Here is a 21552-nt window from a genome sequence, read left to right on the forward strand (position 1 = left end):
GGTTATCCAAGGACCTCTTGATAGTCAACCTCAGACTAGTAGGCCTAGAGCAGCTGTCGACCAGTCCAGCCCTCATCCTGGACACCTTGCACAGTACCCCCAGTTCAGGGCCACACTCTACTCTTTGCTCCCCCCAGGTTGAGGCCTACCTGATAACTACAATGAAGGAAACATTGACCGTGCACCCCCACAGTGTGTTTTTCTGGTCACCAAGACCAAATGAAGGCCCAGGAACTTGTTTTCCCTTTCTGTCGTGCTGTGTTCCTCCCTTCCCTCATCCCCACCCACGGAAAGAGATCTGAAAATCTACTAAAACTGTTTTATGTGGGTGGGCACCTTTATCTGACTGTTGTTGCTTTCATAGGAAACTTTTCACAGAGCCAAATACAGAAAATTATCTCTTCAAACATACCATTCAGTGTAATTTTACAAGATCTGCCATAATTGCCCTAGCATCTTCTCAAAGGAAACTTGAAATCCAGTGGTTGCTGTGTTATAAAAGAAGCAAGAGGCTTGGGTAACCAGAAAAGAACCATTAATCCTGTTGCGATTCATCCCTACAAATTCATTGTTTCTGGCAAGGATGAGAAAGATTGCTTTGAAAAGCTTTTTGGGAGGGATCCAGTCTGTTGGCACGTGTGCATGCACACACACACAAACACACAAGCACACACTTATAACACGCATGCAATGCTGCAATGGCCAGTATTTATTCCAAATAGGTAACTTAAGCATCAGGTCTACATTGAGTCTTGCTGCTTTGGTGTCTTATATCATAGTGTCCCTATATCTTTTTTTTTTTTTTTTTGAGCGGGCAGGGCTGAGTAACAGCTCCAAAGAGAACAGGCAAGCAATGGAGGCCCCAGTAGGGAGCAGCTGGCAGCAGGGAGGGGCTGGGCCAGAGGCTCAGAATAGCCGGTTCTAGCGCCAGAAGGTGAAAAGGGCAGAGGAAATGGGTGGGCTTGGCCTGTGGGAGGGGCAGCCTGGACTGGGAGGGGAAGCAAGGATGGGTGTGAAGCTGTGGCCTGGAGATCACTTGTCCATGGAAAGTTTTCAAAGTGGAGATTCAGGGGTGGGAAGGAGGCCTGTGAGGGTGGAGGAAGGTTCTGGACTTTCCAACCGGCCAAAAAGGCATGGGACACAGGGCTGCCTCCTAATGGCCATTGTGAGGTGGCACAGACACCACCAGTGGAAGGGTGGAATGGGGTTCAGTGGGCTGAGAGAGGCAGAGCTGAGCAGGGGTTTAGGGCTGCACTCAGGCCTGGGCTTTTAGCTGAGGAACCCTCCTGAAGATGGAGGAAAAGAGGGCTGGGCAGTGAGATCACAGGTTCAGGAGCTTCCTTGCATTCTGTACAGACACACTACCAGCCATCTCCTTGCTCAGTATACAGTCGGCGCCCAGCAAATATTGATGGCCTCATTGGCTGAGTCCCAAAGAGTTGTTCTAGCGTGAGCAGCGCTTTCAGGGTCACTTCAGCAAAACCATCACCAAGTGTTACTGAGCACCTCTGGGTGCTGTGTTCTGGACCAGGTTCTGCAGAAAGGACAAAGGAAGTGCAATAAAGAAACACAGCAAATATAAAATCAGAATCTTTGGCAGCTCCCCCCAATCTGATAGCCACCTAGAGTCCCAGACTATCTGGAATGAGAGGCCTTTCACAGATCAGAGGGTAGGATCACCCCCAGAACTTGGACCCCACCCTACCATCCTTGCCAACCCACTAACATCATAGGTGACATCATGGTTGAGGGGAGAAGCTTTGGAAGCTCCTGTGCAACAACAGGTGGGGTGGACGGGGTTTCCTGCAGTCTGCTGGCACACCTAAGCCAAAGCTCCAGCAGGTAGGCTGCATTATGTTGGTTTTATCCCTGAAAGGCCAGTTTTCTTTACTCTGCCCTGGTTTGATTCCTGAATATGCCCAGGAACCCAGGCTACAGAAAGTGGGCAACACTGCCCACCCTGGACCCTTTTGATCCTCTATCAGAAACCTAATTTGGAGGGTTAGCCCCCAATACATGGTTAACTGGAACTGCTGATGACTTTTTGCCCTGGATAGATCTGTTCAGCAGCGGTGGTATGGGGAGGGGCACAACAGGAGACAGACGCTCTCTCCCTAAACTGCTGTGTGACCTTGTACAAGAACCTGCCCCTTGCTGGTCTGAGTTTCTTTGTGAAATAAGGACAACAATCCCAATTTGGGGAAGGTTTGTGGTGAAGACTAAGCAAGGTAATAGGTATAAAGTCATTTGAATGGTGCTCAGCACACAGGCTCAGCACACAGTTGGTGCTTAATCCATGTCTGAACTCCTTCCATGTGCAGAGCGCAGTACTGAGCTTCCAGAGGATGCAGAGATGGCAAAGGCCTTTCTCTGCATGGAGGGGGGGGGGGGCCCTTACAGAAGAATATGGCCCTTACAGAAGAATAGCGTAGAAGGATGTGCATCACCCAAGTACATGAGTGCAAGTGCTGGAGAGGTTCTGGTGGGTCAGGAAAGGAGAAGGCGGAGGAGGAAGGGAGGAGGAAAAGTATAGGAGGAGCAGGAAGAGGATACATGAGCTGAGCAATGGGTAGACAGAGAGAACCAAAGTGGGGAATTCTGATCGCTGATGTGTGTGTGCATGTGAGTGCAAGGGTGTGTATGCACGGGCATGTATGTGTCTGCCAAAGAGCACAGAGTCTTGCCACAGAATAGGAAGTCTGGCCTCTGGTTCCCCAAGGCAGCACCACGTGTTGCACCTCTCCTACCCGTGGCTGAGAGGGAACATGCCTGCACGAAGTCCGGGGCAAACCCTTGTGCATAACCCAAGGTGGGATTAATTTAATTATTTCAAAAGCCCCTTTGGTATTTCACGAGGGTCATGCCCCTGGCTGTGGGCTTGAATACAACTACAGCAGGTTTCAATAAAATCAATTAATTTAATTTGATTTGGTTTTATGTACTTGGAGCTAGTGCCTCTTGAACTCAGTATGAAAATCATTGCAGAATAAAAATGCATATTAGTACTCAAGCCCAGTGTCCTTGGACTCTGCTGGGAGCTGGCAAGGCTAATCACAAAAGCAAATCCCCCCTGGAGTGGCAGGAGCAGCTGCCCACTGCCCACCATTAACCCCTCCAGTGCCAGATAGTGTTTATGGAGACCGTGCAGGCTGCTTGTAGGCTATTGCACTGCTTGTAGGCTATTGCCGAGGCACTTTCTTACCTGGTAGTGAAGCAAATGCTTTTGCCTTTTGCTTTCCTGAAAGGAACTCTGAGAGGTTTGATTGACTTCGATGACCAGCTTACTGGGGTCTTCTGTTGTCACTAACTAACTTCATCAGAGGAATATGCTGCATGATTGAACCTCTGCTCTGACCTGAGAGACACTTGAACTTGGTCAAGTCCCTTTACTCCTCTGGGCTTTTATTTCCTTATCTGTAGTAAGAGGGCTGGACACCTGATTGCAAGGCTCCTTCCAACTCAGTCATGTTCCATGAAACAGCTCATGTCCCTGCCTTACTTGACTCTTCTTGCCTTCTTCCAAGGCACCCCAGCCAGCCTTGGAAAAGTTGACAGGACTGCAGAACAACGCTGCTCTCCTCAGAGGTGCTGCTTCTCCCCCACATTCCTACAGATCAGAGCAAATACTGCCTTCAAGTGTGGAGGAGGGTTGCAGTTCAGCAGGGGCAGTCCTGGCCAGCCCTGTTACTTTACAGATGAGAGAACACAGTTCTAGAGTCACACAGCACAGCTGGGGACAGCAATGACATTCTGCCACATTCAGCATCCTTATCAAGGGTGGGTTTCCTGCCCCGTCCTCCTTTTCCGCCCGCCCTTTTCATTTTCCTTCTCCTGTCAGGATAGGAGAGCGATGGCCAATTCATCTCTGGGGCCTCCCTAGTAAAGCAGTTTTGGGCACCAGTCATTCTAAGCCCTGGATGTCCATTTGATCGATCCTGGCTGGAGATAGCTAGTGCCCCCAAATCCCACGACATTAGAAAACTCCCCCGCCAGCGTCTGAGAGCCCACCCTAACAGTTTCTTCATCCCATAGATGCTAAGGGTCTGCCCCCTCCCACAGCCCTTTCTCCTGACCTTGCATTTGGCACTGAGCATCGATGGCCTTGAGTTAGTAGTATTTTTTTCGCGTAAGTCTTATCTCCCCAGAGCTCCCATGTGGCAGACACAGTTGGTCCTCTCCATCCATCCTCTTCACTCTCCAGGCTCTTACTGAGAAGCAGCTGTAATGCCCTGAGCAGACTCTGCTCTCCTCTCTCTCATGCTCTCCTTGCAATCTCTTCTTTAATCCCTGCCCTGGCTCTGCAAAGTGGGCATAACCTTCCCTGCTTTACTGCTGGGGGACTGAGGTTCAGAGAAGAGAAAGAACCTTCTCAAGGGCACACTCAGCTGGCTGGGATTCAAACCCACCTCTCCCAAGATGCTGTGGCCTTCTTTGCACATAGTAGGTGCTTAACAAATCCTTAATGAGAGATTATACTCCACTCACTCTGACAAATAGCAGATGTCCCCAGGAGAAATAATTATTACTTAGGAAGCAACTATGATACGTCAGGCACCAAAACACACAACAGCTCACTAGCGGGTACTGTTATTACCTCCATTCCCCAAAGCAAACCAAGACCTAGAGAAGCGACTTGCCTAAGATCACCCAGGAAATAAGTGCTTCTAGCCCTGGCCTTCACCTCTCTGCCCTAAAGAGACCTCAAAGTGAATTGGGGTCCTCCCCCCTTCAGCTCCCCAAGGCTCTAGATGTCAGGTAGAAGGTTCTCCTATAATGGAAGCAGGGGTGGGGGTGGTGGGAGCGGTTCTGTGCCTCAGGGACGCCAGCAGCTGGCACTGCCCTCCACCCAGTCGATAGCTGCAGCCTGGCTGGCTGCCAGGCTGGCCCACATCGGGCCTTGGCATGGAGCCGAGCCCGGGGATGTGCGGGCAGCAGCGTGAGGGGGCGGGGCCGGGGCTCCGGTTCTGTGCTCTCCCCTGGCTGCCCTGGGGGGTGGGGGCGCCACCCCACCCCACTCGTCCCTCTCCCGGGCCAGCGCAGTCCCCGCTGGGGCAGGCGCCGGCCTCTCCAGCTCCAGCCGCGGGCAGGGGAGGCGCCCGGGCGCGGGGAGGCGGGTGGGTGAAGAGGTCGGGCTGGGGCACGGTGAGAATGCGGAGGACAGGCCCAAAGAAACAGGATGGGGCCGCGGAGAGGGGCGCGGGTAGGACAGAGGAGAGGCGGGGTTCCGGGGGCGGGGAGGGAGGGGTCGAGGGCTCCTTGATGCCCTAGAGGTGGGCTGGGGCTTCGCGGCTGGAGAGGGGTGCGGGTACCGGGCAGGGAGGGGCGGGGCGCCGGCGAGAGGCGGAGCTCCCGGGACTGGGGGACTGGGGGACAGGGGCGGGGGCTCCCCGACCAGACCTGGGGCGCCGGGGAAGGGGCATCGCGAGGGCGCGCGGTCCCGAGTCAGCGGCCAGGGCCGAGCGCCTGTGGTGACCTCGCTTTCCTGACTCTGCTTTCTCAGGGCCCAGGCCAGGGGCCTGGCTGGGAGGGAGACGTGGGCAACCGGCCTGAACCGCGGGGCAATTCGAGGGGCGCGGGCCGGCCAGCTGGGGTGCTGCCCAGCACCCACTACCCTCCCCGGGAGTTTTTCTGAATCCGCCCCACTGGTTTTACTGTTTCCCCTTCCCCCACCCGGGCCCCACCCTCTCTCCCGACTTTCCTCTCCCCTCCCCAACCCGTGTTGGCTCCTCCGAGGAATCTGTGAGCCCTAGGGAGGCGCCAAGCTCGCGCCCTCAGCTCCCCGCGCTCCCACCCCTCCTGGAGATGTCAAATCCCTTTCCCTTTCCCTGCCCCACCCCCCACCACCAACTCTCTGGGGCTTAGTGGAGGAACTTTGGGAACCTGTCCTAGAGGCCCTTCCGCCCAGCAACTCCCTTAAGGTTTCTTCATGGTCCCCCCACCCCCACCCCTTTCCTTCTCTGGCCTCAGGCACTGGTGCACTGGCTGCTGGCAGAGGGGAAAACCCTGGCAACCTTCGCAGGATGAGAACTTCTTTCCCCTTACCCCTTTCTGCATTTGGCTTGGGTTCCTGCAATGGAGTACGCCCTCCCCCCATACTTAGACTCAAATAGTGGCATTCCAAAGATAGATCAACAAATTGAGGAGGGGAGGGGCAAGAGAAGAGGATATTTGCGTCAGGGGAAGCCTGCAGATGTATCAGGGATCCCTCAGATCATAATAAGAAGACCCTCAGGGTCTCCCCCTTAAACCCCACTGTCTGGCCTCTGTCACCAGTGGCCTCGAACTCATCCCCAAAGCTGTGTGTTCTTCCATTTCCAGGTAATAAACCTGGAATCCTCCCCATGCCTTTGGGGAGCTTAGTGAGTTCCTGAACTCGCATTTTATAAGCTTGGAGTTCTTTGACCAAGATTGCTACTATTTATACATCAGGACTGTTGTCTAGTAGACTAATGACCAGGATCTTTAACACAACTGGACCATGGGGAGTATCATCCCGGTCCTGGTTTCTATGGGCTGAGGCCCTTGAAACCCAGAGAAGAAGTGTTACAGGGCAACCCCAATATGAAGTATGGAGTTTGCTCAGGACATCCTTTCCCCCTAACAGAAGTGACCTGCCCAGGGTTACAGACTGTTAATGCAGTGCTGGAACTCTAGCCCATCTTCTATCCCGTTCCAATGTGCTTTCATGTTAGGGTAGCTCTGTGTTAGAAATCTAGCTCAGCACAGTAAATATTGGTGAAAAGAATAAATGACTCCTCGATGAGAAATACATCCCATTTGGGGGAAGTGGGAATGTTACAGGGCAACCCCGATATGAAATGGGTTGCCTGATTGTGGGTCCTCACCTGCGCTTAAAGGGGACTTATTAATGCCAAACTGCAGGCACACACAAAAGGTTAATAAAAAGGTTATTTACAAAGGAAGAGGAAATGAGGAAATGAATAACTCAGGGATAAAAAGGAGATAAATTCATAAATACGTCCTACCTGTTCCGCTGACATGGAATCCCTATGACCCGCGAGAGCTGGTGAAAAGCCAAGTGCCCTGTGGCCAAGAGGGCGACCCCAGCTCACATGGCTGGTTATATACCCAAACAAAAAACATGGGTGCTTAACTCCACCCTCTGGTCCTCACAAACCTCCCTTTGGTGATCATGGGATTTGTAGTTCCCAGTGTCTTGATGGAGTTGGGGTGGAGTCCATAAAGCCTGTATGGAGTTTGCTCAGGACATCCTTTCCCTCTAACAAGAAGACCCTCTAGGCTTCCACTGACTTTGGACTCTAGCCCCTTCCTATGGAGTGTGCTGGTGAAATGTTTCTTTTGGATAGTTGATCAGTGATGACACCATTAGGATCCTGGCATCAGTTTGGGTCACTTCAATCCTAGTCACTTTGCCCAAGAAGATCATGGCTTTGGAGGTAGGTTCAAGTGTGAGCCAAATTGGCAGTTGTAGATCAGAACGATTAATGCTACCACTCTTTTCCATTCATTGCCCTCAGCCAGTATCTGAACAGCTTGCAAAAGAGCAAGGCCTGTCTATTCCTGCAGGGGCTCTTGTCATCCCGGGGGCCCTGCCAGGCATTATGTTAGGAGACCAGGGCCCCATAGATCTAGCACCTCGTGGGACCTGCTCTTGGGACCTTTAGTATCCTGCCTGCTGGGCACTAGCTGTATGTGATACTAGTAAGCCTTGTAGGGTGGGAAGAGCCAGAGAAGGAGAAATTCAAGTCAACCAGGTTACAATTATTAGTTTTATAAAGTATTTGAGGGGAACTAGGCTGAAATGAATGATTAAAATACTCTTGGCTAGTGTAGAAGCTCTTGAACTTGAACTTCTCTGATTTAGAATTTAGCATAGTAGAGCTTAGCTCTGCTGAGTTTCTCCTTTGCACTATGAACACAGGGTCTGATGAATACATTAAAGTTTTATTATAAATAATAGTGAATTGTAAATAATGACTGTATTATAAAGATTTCACACAAGATTTACAATAGGAAGGGAGGTACATGCTTGTGACTTTTTTGTGATGACATATTTTGGCCAGAAATAGGTCAGACCCATCTGCCTTGGTAAGAATTTTATTTACAAATATGATTGGGTACCGCCTAAGTGCTTGGCATTGTGTTAAATGTTCTATTAGCATTAATTTATTGAATTCTCATAAGAATATGATGAGGCATGAGTTATTACACTTCCTGCTTTACAGACAAGGAAACTGATCATTGGAAAATAACCAGATTTCATACAAGAGCAATTTGACTCTGGGGTTGGTGCCCTCGACTACCACATGTGTACATGTTTTAGTGTAAAGATGAAGGGGATAGAAAAGAAATAAAGAAAAAGGACAGGCCATCACTCCGACCCCACTCAAAAGCTTCTGATATCATTGGTTTGGTATTTAGTAGGTGCTCGTAAGTGAATTAATCAGTTAAGCAATGGTGGGGACATGGGTGGAAGTGGCTTGAATCTCTCCATGTACCCCCCACCCCCACTTCAGTGCTCATGCATAATAGACATTGAATAACCAACAGAACTGCAGGAATGAAGACACCTAGTCTAGTCTAGGCATTTTTCAGATGAGGAGACTGGCCCACTAGAGGCTCCAGGGTTCCATCTGTGCAGCGTTCTCATTGGCCACTTGGAAGCAGCTATGGGCTGAGAAAAACATGGTGGGGCAGTTGGGCTTCAATATTCTTAGGTACTTCTCACCCCCAGCCTTGGGGGAGCATTGGCTATGTAAGGAAGCCCTGGAAACTTGCCTCCAGCTTCATGGTCCACCTGAGCCTGCCTTCCCCCAACCTGTACCCCAGCACTAAAATCAGAGGCCTTTAAAGAGATGGGTGAACCTGGCTGTGAGGTGAGAAAGTGGGCCTCACACTCTTCTGCTTGGTATCTCCATGCCATACTTTGCAGTCCAGCATCTTCTATTCCCACCAGGGCAGGGCAAAGGTCATAGGGACACTCACTGCCAAGTCAATTTAAAAAAACAAGAGAGTCAGTCCTCCCCTGGTTGCGCAGTTGTTGAGCGCTGGGCTGTGAAGCTGCCTACAGCCTCTGCAGCACCGGTTCGATCCCTGGGCCCCGGAGAGGGTCCCACATGGCACAACAGACCTCTCCTGCCATGCCTGCTGCTCCCCTCAGCAGTATATTTCGTCAGTCTGCCTGTTCTGTTCCCCGCTCTGGCTCTGGTGAATCCTCTCACCCTCCCGCGCTTCTGACTGTACCCAGTGCATGTATAAATAAATAATCTTTAAAAAAGAAAAAAAAACAAAAAACAAGAGAGTCTTGCAGAAGAGCACCCAGGAGCCAGGAGTAGGCAGGCCTCCCTACCAGCATTTTGGAATTCTGCAGCTCTGGCCCCAGGACACTTCTTCCACGTTCACAGATGGAGAGCCAAAAGAACCATCAAGTTCATCACCCCTCCCCTGCACCACCCAAGACCCTGGAAGAAGTACTTGCCCAACAATGTGCAGCCCCTGTAGAGGCAGAGCAGATCTAGAAGCAGGACACCTGCTCCCAGCTCAGACTCAATATGGGTCTTTGGTTTTTGGGAAACACCGTTTTATCCCATGGTTATCCCATAGCCTGTTAGGGCCAGAGATCTAAGACAGCCAGCCAGGGCTTGTTTGCCTGATCCTTTCACAGCCCTCCCCACAGGCAAACCACCCGTCACTTCTGATTGGTGCCCTTGGCAGCAACTAAAACAAATCTACCAAAGCAAAGAGAAGAAGGAGAGCCAGAACAGGGAGCTGGTGTTTGTCCCTGGTGAGAACCTGGGCATATTGAGTTTGTCAGCTCGTCCGGCCCAGATACCATCTCGTTCCTGCTTGGCACTGGTTCATCCTGCTTGAATGTTCCTCCTTGGCAGAGTCCTCGAAGGGAGAGGAAATGGGACTGTCCCTCAGGCTTTGGAGAAGGTTGCCAGGTGCCTGCCCCCACCTCCCTCTGGCCTGGCCCCACACTCCACCCCCAGTGACGAGGCCCCTCAGCTGACTCTGAGTGGGAGGGGTTCGAATTTCTCTTGCAGGATGGAACACACTCTTGGAATCTTGCCCTCCGTCTGTTTTGGTTTAAGGACTGCAGAGTCTGGCTTTGAAGGGGATGCTTATGTCTTCAACCTGCTTATGTGGCCATTTGATATCTCAAGGGCTATTCTGAATGCTTTACAAATGTTGGCTCAGGTAATCCACCGATCGCTTTTACAGATGAAGAAACTGAGTCAGAGAGAGCCTAAAGAACTAGGCCATGGTCACTCAGCAAGTGCTGGCTGACCAAGATGCAATCTACTCCAGATCACACTCTCGGCCTCAATTGATTCGGGGCTGTCTTTCTACTGGGCAACCAGATTATTGCCATTTTGACAAATAATTAAATTAACTCAGGCCTCAGTTTCTTCATCTGTAAGATGGGAACGTCAACCCCTTGAATATAACTTTGAGAAATCGGTTCCAAGAGGAGGTTGATTCATTCCACTGTCTCCAACATGCGTACATATACACGCACACACGCACATGTACACATACATACATATACATACACACACAGGTCAGTGGACTCTGGTACTGGTGACTTTGTGGGTCCAGTGACTTGCCAAGAAAATGCTGTCCCCCCTTGCTCATGGGAACCTTCCCATGTTCAACTCCAAACCAAACATATTGTCTCTTATTTATGTTTCTGTTATTGGGTATTTATAAGATTCTTCTTTCTGTGCCTTTGGTTACTGAAAAACTCTTTTCAGTAGTACTCCCAGCTTATTATGTCAGGCAAAAGCCACTAGAGGAGGCCAGCTGAGACCCCCAAGTTCTGCTTGCTTACTTCTCCCCGCTTTGGAATCGTAGCATGCTTATTCCCAACTGTGGTAATTGTCACCAAAATTCTAGCCTGTGTCCAGAAGAGGCCTTACTCTACCCCTAGCACTTATGATTGGGGAAGCCCCTTGACAGAGAGTGGCAGCGCCTGCCTAACTGCAGCTGGGGATACCCCTTAGGGGTAGAGTGAAGGTATGGGTCTTAAGGTCTTAAGGACTCCTGTTAGAGTCACAGCTACGCTTAAGATAAATATCTAAAAGCCCAATTCTTCTAGTCTAACCATGTTGGCATGAAATCAGTGGTTCTTCTGGGTAGATGAGCAAACCATGGAAGCTGGGAGCATTCCCTTCCCCACCAAGAGGACCACACCACACAAATGTTAGAGCATCACAAGGGACTAATTTAAAAGTTCAAAGAAACAAAGCCTCATTTAACATCATAGATAATATTAGAGGTTCGGGAAACCTCATTTATTTGGCTGCCTTCTGTATCTGGGGCATAGGTAAGAATCCAAGAGGACAATAAAATAACTTTGTACCATAACAGGAGGTCACAGACCACTGCCCTGACACTCACCCACTGGGGTCCATGTCATCCTCTTTGCTCTTGCGTTATACTTGATTTGCATATATTTGGTTTTCTGGTTTCAAACCTACCTGAGACCAGATAGAGCAAATATTGGGGAGAAGACAGCTAACAAAAACTTGTATCAGCCACACCTGGTGGCTCTAGGAGGCAGCTTTCTGGCTGACAACTGGCAGTGTGGGGTGAGGGTGCTTCTGGCTTCCTGCCATTCAAACATCTTCTGATCATTTAAGCAATACTCATGAAGAGACTGGGACTCAAAAATTTAGCAGTGACAATATGACTCAGAGAATGTCTTGCTTAACCTGAGTATGCAGATGCCAGACAGGAGCCCCTGCAGGTAAGACTCAAAACAGGGAGCAAGATGTGCAGGGAGGGAAGCTCCAGCAAGTGCATCATGGGAAGATGTTCCCCCATGAAATGGTCAGTGAGGAAAACAGGGTAAAAATTGCTTTTTAATAGGATCCTAAACACAAAGTGACCTTGAGTGTATATTCAAGGTCAAGAAACACAAAGTTTTATTTTCTGACATGAAAGAAAATGCGAGTCAGGGGCGTGAACCCTTTAAGAACTCAATGGGGTGGATTTTGGAGATGGTTACGGACAGTCTCTCGGAGCCCGGCTCTCCTTGGTCAGCTCCGGTGCAGCCCTGGGGAACAGACCAGAGACCCAGTGCTGAGCGCAGCTCCAGCCCCAAGTGACTCCCTTGCTCGGGTGTCCCAAACACCTACACGCTCACCCTCTGCCAGTCCCAGGATCCACCCAGACTGTTTTCTCCTGCCTGACTGACCACCTGGCTGTTCGGATGGACTCCTGACCCCTGGTCATGACTGCTTGTCAGGAGCCCAGGTTACAAACCGGGCTGGAAATCGGGCTGGCCCTGAGCCTGCGTGCTGGCTCGAAGCACCGACTGTGTGCTCTGCCCCCACGGCCCCTCAGCACTTCGTCCAGCTTTGGTCTCTCTGGACTTGACGAGACTTGCACAGCCTTCCCCTTCATGTTTTCCCACCCCAGCTACAGCCATGACCCTGCCCACCCCACCCTCCTAGCCCCATTTTGGGGGCTGGCTGCCTTCACTGCCTCCTGCGTTTCATGCCTTCCAGGCCCTAGGGTGTCCAGAATCCAGGTCAAAATCTGAGAGGGGAGGAGGTAAAAGGACCACTAATTTTAAGCAAAGGAGTGTGCTTCCACCTTCATCCCAGCCTCTCAAGAACATTTTATGAGGCAGTGAGCTTTGGCTTCAAAGACTCTAGCCAAGTTCCCAGAAGACGTGGGTCATGCCTCCGGTTGTATCCCGGAGCGGGTGGCACAGGATGGACACATAGTCCATACTACTCGGAAGGACCTTGTCACCATGGCACTGAGCCCCCTGAACTTTTCCCGTGCCCATCCATTAGACCAACCCCAACAAGGAAGTCAACACTTCGCACCTCTGTGCCCTATGTTACTCAGAAAGAGGGAGAGAAGAAGAAAGAAGGTGGACACAGTCTGCTCCCCGCCCCCCACTCTAAGGACCTCAGACAGGTTATCTATGTCTCCTTGGGCCTCAGTGCCCCTATCTGTAAAGTGGTCACGGTGATACTCATCTTGGGGGCTTGTTGTGAGGATGAAGTTAAGAAAATGACTTTCAAGTCTTTTGTGTATTGCCTGACTCATATTAGATGTTCAATAAATAAGAGAAATTACTATAATGACTACTGCTCTTCCTGTTTTATTACAAGTATAACAATCAGCCTGTGTAATTTCACACCAAACTATCCCTTTAAAGGCAGAGAGAACAGTAGGGTTAAGATTTTCAGGGCCCAGCCCTTTTGTGGGAGACTGAGATGGGCTTGTTCACTGACTACATCACACAGCTGCCCTCAAAGGTCTCCTGCCCAGCTCTGGGGTCTGCCAAGCTTCCATGCCAGCTGTTCCCCTTACAGCTGTTTGCTTCAGGGGCCAGTGACTTAACACCCCTAGGCCTCTATTTCCTCCCTTAAAAAAGACAGAGTTGCAGTTCTGCCCAGACCACCAGACTCTGTGAGGGGGCAACAAGATAACACTTGTGAAGCACTTAGCAAGGCATCTGACACCCACAAAGTGGGGGAGAGGCTCATTGTGGCTATTTCAATTGTGTCCCATCTTATGCAAGAGATGGCTCTGGAAATGTTGTGAAATCAAACCCCATTTTCCCACTACTTGGCTTTGTCCCTTCACAAAAGCTTTATCTTTGCCTCTGATCATCCTTGGAGGGCAGTGACTTGAATACCTCGGCACCAGGTGTGCCATCTCTCCCAGCTCCACTGTCTCCCTGCCACACAGGGGAAACTAAGAAAACTCAGGTGGCATAAATAATGATTCTTTACTGTATGTATTTGCTAAATGTAGATTTGTTCTATCTATGTATCTATCAGTCTATCTATCCATCCATCCATCCATCCACCCACCCACCCACTCACCCATGCTAGAGATGGCTCTGGAAATGTTGTGAAACCAAATCCCATTTTCCCACTACCTGACTTTGTCACTTCACGAAGGCTTTATCTTAGCCTCTGATCCCACCCACCCATCCATCATCTACTTATCTGAAAAAAAAAAAAAAAACTACCTGTAATTATTTTCTCTCTTTTTACCATGTGTAAAATATATATATATATATATATATATATATATATATATATATAACTCATACAACAAATAGTTTACATGTCAAGTTGACATCTATCTTTCAACTCCATTTTATTTTTTTAATTTTTAGGGTGTTATAAACTCTTTTGAAAACTGATCAATGTCATGGGCCATCTCCCCAGAAAAAAGGAACACATCATAAACTCTTACAACTGTACATATGGCTAAGCTGGAGACTGAAGGATCCTCTGAAGCTCACTGAGACACCCAGTTAAGGGCCCTTGCTGAAGCCAGAGCCCAGCTTTCCTATGGAAACAACTTGTGTTCCAGTAGCAGCAGATGGGCGGTTAGGCAGAGTCTTTTTTTTTTTTTTTTAAGATTTATTTATTTATTTATTTATTTGTTTATTTATTTATTTATTTATACAAGCACTGGGTACAGTCAGAAGCACGAGAGGGTGAGAGAATTCACCAGAGCCAGAGGGGAGAGCAGAGCAGGCAGACTGACGAAGTACACTGCTGAGGGGAGCAGCGGGCAGCAGGAGAGGTCTGCGCACCATGTGGGACCCTCACCCGGTGGCCGGGGATTGAACCGGTGCTGCAGAGGCTGCGGGCAGCTTCTCAACCCAGCGCTCAACCTCTGAGCCACCAGGGAGGCCCCTGGTTAGGCAGACTCTTAAGGGCCCCAAGACTTGGACTCCTTAGTCTGGCATGGGGATCCCAACTGCCTTCCCACCATACCTTTCCCCATTGAGCACCCACTGCCCTGGCCAGTCTGGCTCATTTTTGTCCCTCCCCTTGGCTGTCACCTCACCTTTGTCCCACTGCTTCCCCACCAGCTTATCTACATCTAACCTGAAGTTCAAGTATGTAATGATCTCCTCTGAGTGACCAGAAAAGGGTTCTGGGAGGATGTTGAGCTTGAGCAGAAAGAGGAGAGATCCTGGTTTTAGAGACAGAAAAACGAGAAGCACTGGAACATGAGCTCCTGCCTCATGAGTAGTGAAGTGTCTGTGTGTCCACTCAGTGGTATTCTATGCAGTTTCTCAAAAGGTTGATGGAGAGAACAGGCTTAAAGGAGCAATCCAGCCAAAATCTCCTCCTGCCCCCACCCCACCCCAGCACACACCTGAAGGACCCAGGTCGGTGACCTTGCTTCTCCAGCACTGAATCTCAGCCAGCTCTTCCAACCAGCAAGGTCAAACCCATTACTTGTCAGTCACCACTGCTCAGCCCACAGTAGCACACATCCCTAAGGGAATCTGGGAAGATGGAGATTTCAGGCAGAGGCGTGCCTCCGGATTCTGTATTATAACCTTCTGTCTGGGACATTCTGGCAGAGGATCTGAGAAACATCACCATGTACCCTGTACCCCTATAAGCACTCAATTCAGACTGGTGTACCTTTTCTTGTCTTCAGTGAGACGTAAAGTCCTCATTAAGGAATTCAAAATTTTATGTTTCCTGGAATTCACTGCTAGGTGAACCTACTAGCTGTGCCGGGCATATGGCTACTTGTTCTCTCTACTTATTCCCAAACAGCATCACAGGCTAACAAGGGCCGGGCCTAGTGTTTTACCCGTCATAACTAACATGTCTTTCTCTCTCGCTCTGGTTTCTCCTATTCCATTTGAAGTACAAAAATATTCTGAGCTACCTGTTTCCTAAGGTGCTCCCCATGGGGTTAGAGGGTGTGGGTGGGGGGTCAGTGTGGCCTGGGTTCAGATCCTGGCTCTGAGCTGCCATTCTGTGAAAGGAAAAATGATAAGGTACTAGTTTGGTAGGAGTGTTGTTGAGGATTAAAAGAAATAATGCATACAAAGCTTTTAGCATGAGGCTTGCAGCTATTATAACTGGGATTATTTTCCTGTCCTTGGGGGTTAACAGTGAGTCTTTTCTTTGATGTGGTCCTGGTAGGAAGCCAAGGCCCTTGTTTTGATCTTTGTTCTGACCATTCAGTTCTGCCCTGTTCCCTCGTCCATCCTACAAGCCTAACCTTGACCTTATGGAAAACACCAGCTTTAACATGAAGGTCCTTGCCACCCTCCAGGTATGGTGAAGGTCACTGTACTGACCTCCAGCCTGGCTACCTTGTCTGGCCCTAAGGCAAGACTGTGGGCTGGTCTAGCCATGTGCAATACCCCTGGGTCTTGCACACTGACCAGCATGAGGGGTAAGGCCAACCTCTGCCTCAACACACTAATGTCCATTAGAACAGACACTTTCTGGCCATGTCAGAACCCTGGTAGCTGCTTAATCCAACAGAGAAATGGCTGGGGCAATATCTTCCCCATCTGGCTATCAGCCACCCTGCCCAGCTGCTGGTTCTTCTACTCCAGGGTCTGCCTTGCACATTTGCACCTACATGAGTGCTCACGTGCCCAGGTATGTACACACACACACACACACACACACACACACACAAATAACCCCACTTTCATCTTCCCCATCACTGTCACCACCCTTTCTCCTCCTGGTGAAACGCCAGCAAAGGGAAAAGTGGGCACCCCGGGATTATTTGTTATGCTCAAAGCATGCCCGTAACCTCGTTGGGTAATGAGCCCACAGAGATTTGCAGGAACCCAGGAGGGGCAAGCCAACTTTCCCCATTTTTAACCAGGGGAACCTGGGTCAAGGTCATAGTTCACCTGTTTGCAGCATAGCTGGGACCTCAGCCCCCAGGCTACCGAGACTGGCAGTGTTGTGTCTTGCAGGTGTCCTTTAACATTAGGTGAGTTAATAGTTCATCCAGATGGAGGTTCTTGGTTCTTTTACTGTTTTTAAGTTTTCTGTGTACAAATGTCACCTTAAAAAAAAATCTCTAGGAGGAAGAAGTTAAATCCTCCCCTTCCTTTGGAGCTAAGTCTAGGGAAGAGGGCGGGTGTGGGCTACTCTGGGGAAGGGATCAGGCAGCTAAGGTTCCAAGCAGATAGGCCACCTCCCAGCGTGACCTTGGGCAAGTCACCTCCCCACCCTCCACCCCATTTCCTCATCTATCAGGAGCTATAAGCCCCACTCTTCTGGTCCCTCGGGGTGGGGATCAAATGAGGTGAGAGGGTGATGGAGGTAATAAAGTGATTTCCCTAAGGAAGAAGATGATTATGAATTATTTGACTTCACCACCCGGGCTGCACGGTAGATGGTTATCTGTTTATTGTCTTTCCCCTACTAGAAGGTCAGCTCCTTGTGGATAGAGAGATGTTGATTTGTTCACCACTTTATAGCTAATGCCTAGGGTAGTGGGAGCACAGACATGCGGTCAGTACATAGGTGAGGAGGAAAGAAAGGAGAGGAAGGGAGGAGGAATGTGTCTCCCTGGCTCATACTGTTGTCCCTTTCCTGTTACTACCCCACCTTGGCCAGGTACAGGCTGAACCCCTTCCACCCACCCCCCCTACCCTGCCCCCAGGCTTCCAGGCCTACCCTGATGGTGACAGGCTCAGTGGCTCAGCCAGGCTTAGCTGAAGCTCTTGGCACCCTCCTCCTCCTGCTGTGGGTGTCTGACTGAGTCACAGATACAATCTGGGAGAAGGGTGAGGCCCTGGCAGCCCTGGGGCCCTCCGACTCTGAGCAGAGGGCTAGGACCCTGCTCGCTGGCCCTGTCTATTGTGTATTCAGCCTGCTCAGAGCCCTTCCCTCGCCCCAGGCAGGTGGATGCTTTCCCCTCACTTCCCAGAGAACAATCTAGACACCTTGTGCTTAGCCAGCACCTCCGCTCGCTCGGAGTCTCCCTGGTTGGGACAAGCACTGACTGGTCTCCCCGAGGAGTGGGAGGCAGGCTCCGAGGATATGGGTCTCCCCTCTGGGCTGGCGCCTCACTCTCATCCTCCAGCTCCCACAGGGTGGGGCACCCAAAGGCCAGGGGACCACAGGACTCCCCTTCTCTGGGTCACCTCTGTGTGCTTTGGGGAAGCGTGGTCAAGGAGTTTGGCAAACTGCCTGCTCCTGGGTCCTGAATGATCAGTCTCCCCCTAAAACAACAGCAGAGATGTGTGTGGCACAGTTACAAACTGGTTTGGAGCACCTTGGTGACCACAGAACGGGCAGCTGGAGCGTTACTTAGACTCCACTGTACCTCCTCCTCGGTGTTCTTGCCACTAAACAGCAAGGGGTTGTTATTTTAAATCAGCATTTTAACATGTTTCCGTGACATCTGATCTGTGAATCATCGTGATAGAGCCTCGTGATTGCAGGAAAGCCCACTCCATGATCGTTCACAGCACAGACGATGGCCTCACAACCCGGGGCCGGGGCTGGCAACAGACAGGGAGCTGAAGGTCACCAAGGAAGAAGCTGGCATGGCCCCAAAGTGCCACCTCTTCCTGCCACTCCTGCTGCCTGAGTTTCTCTCAGTTTTCCTCAACATTTAATTAAATATTCGTTGAGCACCTAAGGAGGGCAAAAGTGGGAGTTCAGGTGACGTTTGTGGGAAATGCGGTGTGGATAGTTCACTCCAGTGAGTGACAGAGACAGAGACAGAGACAAAGAGGGAGACACAGAGAGAGAGAACATCCAGGCAAGACGAAGAGGCGGGGGAGAGTTGAAACTATATGCCCTTGGTTCTGTCAAGACGCTGGAATTATTAGCCAACCTAGTGTGATATTCTGAGCATCTTCCTCTCCATTCCATGATTTTCTCTAATGTGGAAGAACTTCATGTATTTTTCTCACATCCATTAATGTTCTCTTAAAAGTTGTATCTCTATATTATAATTTTTGAGAAAATATGAATTTCACTAGCATTTTCCATCATTCCAAAGGTCTCCCTTGTTCTACCACTCCCTTCCTCTCCCAGATTGTTCATATTTTTATTGTTACTAGAAGCTGAAAATAAAGTCATGTTAAAAACTATACATATTTTTAAATTTTCCATCAGTATTTAAGTTAAATTTATTTAAATATGATGAAATTATTTTATGAAATTCATATATAGAAGAATTTAATTATGAAATTATGAATTTATTTAAATTTTATGAAATTATTAAATATTATTAAATCTTTTCTCATTGTAATATTTGTGTTTTAGAATGTCAAGAAGTACCACTCAATTATTTTTAAAGATTTATTTATTTATGCATACAAGATCTGGGGCACAGGCCAGAGATGCGGGGGTGAGAGGATCCACCAGAGACAAAGTGGGGAACAGAACAGGTAGAATGACCGAAATAAATACACTGCTGAGGAGAGCAGCGGGCGAGGCAGGGGAGGTCTGCCTTGCCATGTGGGTTTCTCCCTGGCGGGCCAAGGATCAAACTTGTTCTGCAGTGGCCGAGGATCGAACTCATGCTGCAGAGGCTGCGGATTGCTTCATAGTGCGGTGCTTAACCCCTTGCGCCACCAGGGAGGCCCAATACCACTCAATTTTTAATCTAGGTCTCCCTTTCCTCATCTGCAAAGCGGGAATGAACCCTTTCTCTGTGGACTCCCTAGCATGTCCTGAAGTCCAACTAAGATAATGAGTTTACAAGGTCACCTGCATAGAAGTTGTCATCATCACAGGTGCATGGGGGAACCTGGCGGTTGGGGTGGATAATCACCCCTGTTTTGTTCTGGTCCTGGTTCTCTCCCAGGTGGTAAATGCCTTCTCTGGACAAGCCTCAGTTTCCATGATTGTGTGGCAGCACATGTGTGGGGGTGGCAGCTGGTGGCGGCTGTGAGGATGCCCCAGTGCCCACGAGCTGATTGTCCGAGCAGTCAGCAGGACCAACCAGCAGCAGCGCCGTCGTCCCAGAGCCATCTCTAGTGCATTTGGCCAGGATTCTCTTCCTATTTGTTTATTGGCACCTGCAAGTTCTTGGAGGCTGAAGGCCAACCTGACTATGGCACATCAACCCTGGAAGGGCTCTTGTTTATCAGCTGATCCATTGCCCCCATTTGCAGAAGGCAGAGACGAAGATCTGGGAGGGTATGTGGCTGCCCAAGAGCACATGGGCTGCCTTTCGCAGAGCCAAAGCTAGCTCTAGTCCTCCTGTCTCCTGGATCCAGGGTTCTCTCTACAAACCTTCATCCCCCACAGACCTGCCAGGGGACTGCTGTGTACTAGATACACACAGTGAAAAAGACACACGGGCCCTGCCCACAAGCAGTCTTTGTCCTAGTGGAGGGACAGTCAAAAAACATTTCAACAACTTGTAGTAAAAAGCATGCAGCTTGGATGAGTGCTTGAATCAAGGGTCTGAAATAGATAAAGGGTGCGGGGTGGGGGGGTTCCTAGTTTATTTGTGGTGGTCAAGGAAGGCTTCTTTGAGGAGGTGACATTTCTGCAAGATCTGAATTGGGGGAGAACATGTCAGGTCAGATCCATACATGCAGAATTCCACAGCAGGAAGGAAGAGGAGCTCAGTGTGTCTGCCAGTGTCCGTTAGATGGGGGTGGAAGGCAGGGATGCCTGTGGAGAAAAAAGCCAGAATTTTACGGTGCCTTATGTAACTGGTGAACAGTTTGGGTTGCATTTGAAGTGCCCCAAAACACGACTAGATGCATGTTTTAGAGGATTACTTATGGCATTAGGCTGAAGGAGAGGATGGAACTGGGAGCAGGGAAACCAGTTAAGAGATCCCAACAGAGCTCAGAGAAAGCAGGGAAGGAAGCACAGCAGCCCAGGGCATGGGGGAGGGGTGGCAGGAAGAGGGAAGACTCAGATCTATTCTGAAGATGGTCTTGCAGATGGATGAATTGACTGGGGTGAGGGTGCGGTGGTAGGACAGAGAGGGAGGTGGCCAGGGTCACTCGAGCTTCTGGCTGGAAGACTTGCTCTGGTGCTTTACTGAAGTCCAGCCTCATCTTAGCCTCCTCCTGGCTAATAATAGCCTCTCAGGTCAGTAAGAATCCTTACCCTGCCTGTTCAGCAGGTGGAGAAACCGAAGCACATGTTGGCAAAGCAAACTGCTCCTTAGGGAACCAATTGTAGGAACTAGACAAAAATCCAGAGCTCAACCCCCGGGGCAGAGTCTAGGTACAAGAGTCTTAAATACCAGATGTCATGTTCAGTTTTTCGATTTACCAAGCTGTGTGACCTTGAATGAATTATAAGAACTCTCTGAGCTCCAGTTTCCTCATCAGTAAAATGGGGGAAGTAGTAAGATCTGCCTCTTGGTGCAGTCGCAAGGATTAAGCAGATATTGATTACTATGATTCCTCGATGGAACAACTGGTCCGTATCCCCCTCTCTGAACAGTTGCATACAGACATCATGTCTGTGTGCACACAGGAGCCTTCTGTGTGCCTGTGTCACAGCAAATGACACTTGAGCACCACTGAAGTTGCAAGTTAAGGCAGCAGCAGCTTGTAGGAGCTTTCATCCTCCTGGAGCAACAGTGGGCTGTGGCTTTGGAGGTAGATGAGGAAGACAAGGTGCCTGTACTTCCGAGTGCTCTAACCAACCTGACCCAGGGAGGGGGTAGGAGTGGGAAGGAGGGGGCAGAGGAAAAGAGTGAATAAGAGGGAGGGGGCCAAAAAAGGGCCTAGGAAGGACCGGATCCCACAAGGAAATGCAGAATGACAGTTCCAGAGATTGGCCTGTCCAGAGCCCCTGCTGTGGCAGGGGCGCC

At 49.9% G+C, this 21552-nt stretch overlaps 1 protein-coding gene and 1 long non-coding RNA gene across 4 annotated transcripts in view; one reads left to right on the plus strand and one right to left on the minus strand.

Moving 5' to 3' along the window:
* The window catches only part of ZBTB7C (zinc finger and BTB domain containing 7C), a 332722-nt gene that overhangs the window by 191678 nt on the left and 119492 nt on the right, over positions 1 to 21552 (plus strand). The gene's annotated exons all lie outside the window — the stretch shown is intronic.
* LOC119243058 (uncharacterized) lies at positions 685 to 4861 on the minus strand. The gene is made up of 3 exons (XR_005124623.2): positions 4074 to 4861; positions 3203 to 3687; positions 685 to 1534 (listed from the first exon to the last, which is right to left on the minus strand). It is a non-coding gene; the product is annotated as an uncharacterized LOC119243058 (long non-coding RNA).

Source organism: Talpa occidentalis, unplaced genomic scaffold, assembly GCF_014898055.3.
Source record: "Talpa occidentalis isolate TD23 unplaced genomic scaffold, MPIMG_talOcc4v2.1 talOcc4.13, whole genome shotgun sequence".
Lineage (NCBI taxonomy): Eukaryota > Metazoa > Chordata > Mammalia > Eulipotyphla > Talpidae > Talpa > Talpa occidentalis.